General features: G+C 40.4%; 1 pseudogene; it reads right to left on the bottom strand.

The window, feature by feature from the left end:
• Window positions 1-5,302: 5,302 nt before the first annotated feature.
• On the bottom strand, window positions 5,303-5,992 carry LOC102864223 (annotated as a pseudogene).
• Window positions 5,993-6,308: the final 316 nt, after the last annotated feature.

Here is a 6,308-nt window from a genome sequence, read left to right as displayed (position 1 = left end):
CAGGAGAGGAAGGCCCTCTATGAGGTGGATTGATTCAGTGACTGGGATAATTGGGATGGGAGTGTCAGAGACAGTGCGATTGTCACAGGACAGAGCAGAGTTTAGGGCTGTTGTACATAGGGTCACTATGAGTCGCAGGCGACTCGACGGCACATAACAACAACAACCACCACAATATATGAACCATATTTCACTATCAGCAGTCAAAATCAGGCCAGGGGCTGACTGTGGAATAGATCATAAATTACTTATGTGTAAATTCAAATTTGAGCTTTAGAAAATCAAAACAAATTCGTAAGACCCAAAATGCAACCTTATATATGACCCAGTTGAATTTAAAACAATGTCAGGAATGAGTTTGAGGCAAGGACATCATCATGAAGAGAGCAAAAGTTCATTACAATGAGAGATGAGAAAGGAAAAAAAATCACAATAGATTCTGAAAATTGCACTAGAATGTCACTAAGTCAAAACAAAGAGAAGAGATGCTGAAGTCAAAGAGATGAACAGATTTCAAGGGCATTTTGAGACGACAAAGCAGAGTATTATAATGGAGTGAGCAAAAATTTTGAATTGAAGAATAAAAAGGGAATTTCGACATTTTTCAAGCCAAAGAACTTAAAAACAAACTCTATGCTTGTGCTGCAATACTGGAAGATCTTATGGACAAAATATTGAATGAACCAGGAAGCATCAAAAGAAGTGGAGGTTAATATTAAGGGTCACTGTACCAGAAAGAATGATTTCAGGAATTAACATATAAAAAAGAGGCACTGGTAGTGAAGGAAGATGTTCAAGCCTCCCTGAATTCATTAGCAAAAACAAAGCTTAAGGATCAAGGAATGCAATCTTTGGTATGGATGTTGTTGTTGTTGTTGTTGTTAAGTGCCATTGAGGTAGAGTCCTGGTGACTCATAGCGACCATATGAAGAAAAGTCCTCAACACTTCTGTGACTTTCATCCTCAAGTGCAACAATGAATGAATGGAATTCCAAAATCTCTGTAGATGTTCATTGAATTAATAATAATAATAATAATAATAAAAAGAAAAGAAAAAAAGTTACCCACCTTTGACTTGGTAGCATCGCTTTCTGTCCACAGGCCAATTGATCACTCTCTATGTTGATGTTATTGTTGTTAAGTGCTGTTGAGTCGTAGGCAACTGATAGGAACCCTATGAATGAAAGTCCTTTCTCTCCAGGTTCATAAGGTTTCCAGAGGTAAGGTATTATGGAAATGGATGCTATTCCTGCTTCCAAGCTTGTTTTAATCGGGGAGCCCCACCAAACACTGTCCACCGTGGGTAACCATTACCACATCTGACACATCAGTGTCACAGTGTTCAGCTTCACAGCAACCACAAATTACCACTGTACGGCAAACAAAACAAAAATTCTTACTACTGGACCAATAGGCAATATCATGATGGATGGAGAGGAGATTAAAGCTCAACAGCTTCATCTTGCTTGGATATAAAATTAACACTCTCAATGCCAGCCAGTCAGAAAATAAGGTGGCACATTTGTTACACTGGGAGAATCTGCAGTTAGGGACCTATCCAAGTTATTGAGGAGTAATGATGTCAGTTTTAGGACTAAGGAGCATCTAATTCAGGCCATAGTCTTTCTAATCACTTGCTATGCATCTGAGAGCTAGACAATGAGTAAGAATGACAGAGAAAGAATTGACACATTTGAGCTGTGATGTTGGAGAAGAGCACTGAAAATCTTATGAATGGCCAAGAGAATAAACAAATGTCTTGGAGAGGGTGCAATTGGAGTATTTTTTTGAGGCACGAATGATGAGGCTTCACCTCACATACTTTGGCATGTCACTAGGAGGGGCTATTCCTTAGAAAGGGACACGATGTTAGGAAAGATGGAGGGTCAGCTAAGGAAAGGAAGACCCTCAACTAGGTGAATTGACACAACCACTGTCATAATGGGCTCTTATGTGCCAACAAGTGTGAGGATGGCACAGGATAGAACTGGGTTCACATCTTTTGTTCATAGAGGTGCTGCTATGAGTTGCACTCAACTCAAGGGCACCTAACAACAACAACAACAACAAAGATAACTCTTGACATATTTTAGTTAGCAGTAAGCAGTCTGTGTCAACAAATTTGGAAGGTAGTTACTAATGTCTATGCATTGATCTTTGTGTGTCCTATTGAGCTTTTTATAACTACTATTTTAATTTTTTGATAATTGTTGATTAACAACAACAAAGCTTTGTACATTTCATTTTCTCATTACTAAAGGATGTTTGAAGCTGGTTCTAAGTATTTTGAGGAATGCTAAATCAGCAAATGAAGGTCAATCTGTACATAAATTTCTGAAACCTTGACTCCATCAGTGCCCTTAATATAGACTCCACCTTGTGGGCATAGCTATTCCCTAGTGTCTCCCAACTTGAGGCTCATCTTCAAGTATAACTTCAGACAAAGTTCCACTGTGATTTATAAAGTTTTCAGTGCCCAGTTATTTCAGAATTGGATCATCACTTCTGCTTCTTGGTCTGTGTTATTCTGGAAATGCTACTGACACTTGTTTATCATCGGAGATTCCACTGGTGTTTGATTCTATAGTAACACACAAGTTAACATAGTGTAGAAAACTGACATACTAGTGGTGGGATGACATCAATGATAGTATACCTGAAAGAAAGAAAAAAGTTATTGAGAAAACAGAAAAGAAAAAAAATCACCAAAATATATGCCAGAGCAGACTTTGATATTTGCTGTAGAATATAAAGAAGCTAAAACTCAAGGAAAAATTATTAAGTGAAAGATATGAACAGAAGATCCCAGAGGGTTCTTGGAAACAAAGTATTACAACAAAATGTACAAAGAATGTTTGTTATTTCTCAAGTTGAAAGAATGGAGGGGAAATTTCAATCTTTGAGTCACAATAGTTACAAATTCTATGAGTAAGATACTGACTGATATAGGAAGCAACAAGAAAAGTTGAAAGGTTTATACAGTTATTGTACAAAAAATGGTAACTCATTTCTCAATTATTTCTGAAGTTACCAAAAGATTAAGAATCAATGCCACTGCATGAAGAAGTAAAGAAGTTCAAGCTGCAATTAATGGGTGGAGAAAAAATAAAGTTTCATGAGTTGATGGGATGTTGTTGTTGTTGTTGTTGTTATGTGCCGTCGAGTAGCTTGCGACTCATAGCGACCCTAAGTACAACAGCCCTAAACTCTGCTCCGTCTTGTGCTAATCGCACCGTCTCTTACACACCCATCCCGATTATCCCAGTCACTGAATCAATCCACCTCATAGGAGCCTTCCCCTCCTGCGCTGTCCCTCCACCCTGCCAAGCATGATGTCCTTCTCCAAGGACCTGTCCCTCCTTGCAACATGTCCAAAGTATGTTAGATGGAACCTGAGAATCTTTGCCTCCAAGGAGCAGCCTGGTTTGACCCTTTCCAGTATGAATCTGTTTGTTTTCCCAGCAGTCCATGGTACTCTCAATACTCTTCTCCAGCACCACAGCTCAAAGGCATCAACTACAAATTAAAATATTTCTACAAACAGAAGTAGAATTGGACCTGTTCACTGATCTATGCCAAAAAATTCAGAAGAAAGTTCCCTGGTCAATTGACTACCAACAATTCAGAGCTCAACTCATTACTGATGAATCAAAGGACTCATAGGGAGCTCTGGTGGCCTAGTGGCAAGAAGCTGTGCTGCAATCCCAAAAACATAAAGTTCAAGGCCATAAGCTACTCCACAGGAGAAGGATGGGCAATCTCCTCCCATGTGGTTAACTGCCTCTGAAGTCCCACCAGAGGGTCAGCTGTGAGCCGAGTCTGTCTTTACAGTACACAACAACATCAACAATGAACTCCTAGCTGACCTTCCAGAACGTTTTCAAAGCCAAGTCTGTTGTCAGAGACCTCTCCAGAGTACTGAAGAGCAAAGATGACAGTCTGGAGACTAAGGTGTGCCTGATTCAGGCCATGGTCTTTGCAATTATTTGCTATGCATCAGAGAGCTGAACAATGACTATGGATAATAGAAGGATAATTGATGTCTTTGAGCTGTAGTATTGGAGAAGAGTATTGGATATACCATGGGCTGCTAAGAGAACAAACAAGCTTGTCCTGAAGAGGGTTAAACCAGGCTGCTCATTGGAGGCAAGGACTCTGAAGCTTCATCTGACATACTTTGGACATGGTTTAAGGAGGGACCAGTCCTTGTAGAGAGATGTCATGCTTAGGAGGCTGGAGGGACAGTGCAGGAGAGAAAGACCCTCGATGAGATGGATTGATTCAGTCACTGGAGTAATGGGGATAAGTTTATCAGAGACAATAAGATTGGCACAGGATAGATCAGGATTTAGAACTGTTGTATATACAGTCACTATGAGGCACAGGCAAATTGACAGCACATAACAACAACATAAACTGTATAGTAGGAGATGATTCATCTTTCTGCCAGAGAGGCACCACTTTTGACGGAGTTCCCTACAATGTACTGGAGTGTGTGGATGAGGGAGTGGAGTAAGAAGCCCTCAAGAATTGTCTTAGTGCCAATCGTCTGGAGTGTAACTCTGGTAGCAAGATGAGAAACTGCTCGTACAGCATAGATTAAGATCCTAAACAAAACAATAGTTTGGGATGAAGAAGAGTGGTTGGTATTAAATAATTAAGGCTGTAGGCTTAAGGAAAGAGTCATTTCCTAAATTGGCACTTTTGCAACTTATCTAGGTAACTAAGTGGTGGATTGTTGTTCTTGTTGTTGCTATGTGCATGGATTCAGAACTGACTCATAGCTGACCCTCCAGTGAAGTTTCAAAAACTGTAAATAGCAAAGGAGATTGCTCATCTTTGTCCTGCAGAGCAACTGGTGGATTTGAACTGTCTGACCTTGATTTGGCATATGCTAATAAGTCACCAGTGCTTACACTCTACCAACTAGGCCATCAAAGTTATCAAAATGGTGCATATGAATACTGATTACTGCTCTTTTTGTAGCCATAAATAAGTAACTGAATTTCTCCACTCCACTCCAGACTATTGTGTCATTACTAGTACAAAAATGATACTTAACACTTAGTAATCTTCATTTCGTTCACCTTCAATTGAACTCATATATTATTAGCTAATAGTTCCAGTCAGCCTCTTGTTGATTTTTGACTGCTGACGTGGCTTTTGCCACAGGTGTAACCAATCTACTTTTTGTGTAGTTCAACAGACTAAAGTTCATGTCTGTAGTTGTTCTCTATGTTTTTTTTGTTTTTGTTTTTTGTTTGTTTGGGTTTTTTTTTTTTTTTTTTTGAGAGCCAGAAGTTCAATTTATTGGCGCACAGGCTAAGACAGGGCAGTGATAACCAAGGTCTTCAAGAATGCAGGGCCACTTGTCCAAGGGGCCACGATTGGGAATGTATTTCACTCCACAACCATCTGGAATGAGGCGCTTTTGAGCCACCATGTTTTCAAACTCATCCGCATTAAACTTCGTAAAGCCCCACTTCTTGGAGATATGGATCTTCTGGCGTCCAGGGAACTTGAACTTGGCTCTGCGGAGGGCCTCAATCACATGCTCCTTGTTCTGAAGCTTGGTACGGATGGACATAATGACCTGGCCAATATGGACCCTGGCCACTGTACCCTGGGGTTTTCCAAAGGCACCTCGCATACCTGTCTGGGGCCTGTCAGTCCCAGCACAGGACAACATCTTGTTGATGCGAATGACATGGAAAGGATGCAGCCGCACTCTGATGTGAAGACCATCTTTGCCACAACTTTTTACCATGTACTTGTTGGCACAAATACAGGCTGCCTCCAGGGCTTCTGAAGAGAGTTGCTCATATTCACCCGACACCATGTGGCCACAGAGTGGGAACTCATCCACTTTTGCCTTCTTCCGACCCAAGTCAAAGATGCGGATCTTGGCATCAGGGACACCTCTGCAGAAGCGGGATTTTGGATAGGGCTTATTTTTACAATACCGATAACACCAGGCTGGGCGGTGGCTCATGGCAACACCGGGATCTTTGTGGCTGATAGCGGAGCTCACTCACCACGCTGAAGGGAAAGACTCTTTATGTGTTTTTAAAAGATGTATTTGCAATGAATAAATTACTCATTGCACAAAGTTCTATCATGTGGTCTCCAGCTCCATTTCTGTCACCAAAGCTAGATTTCCCAACAATCCTTCTGTTTTCCACTTTTACATTTGAGTTACTAATTATTATTAATACTTCTTGACTACATTTTTTGATGTATTTCAGACTGCAAAAGTTGGTAGAAACCCTCAATTTCCTCTTCTTTTGCTTTTGTGAAGGATGAGTACA

The sequence above is a fragment of the Elephantulus edwardii genome, unplaced genomic scaffold (assembly GCF_000299155.1).
Source record: "Elephantulus edwardii isolate Elephantulus edwardi_28Jun2011 unplaced genomic scaffold, EleEdw1.0 scaffold00005, whole genome shotgun sequence".
Taxonomy (NCBI): domain Eukaryota; kingdom Metazoa; phylum Chordata; class Mammalia; order Macroscelidea; family Macroscelididae; genus Elephantulus; species Elephantulus edwardii.
This window is presented reverse-complemented; position numbering and strand designations above follow the sequence as displayed.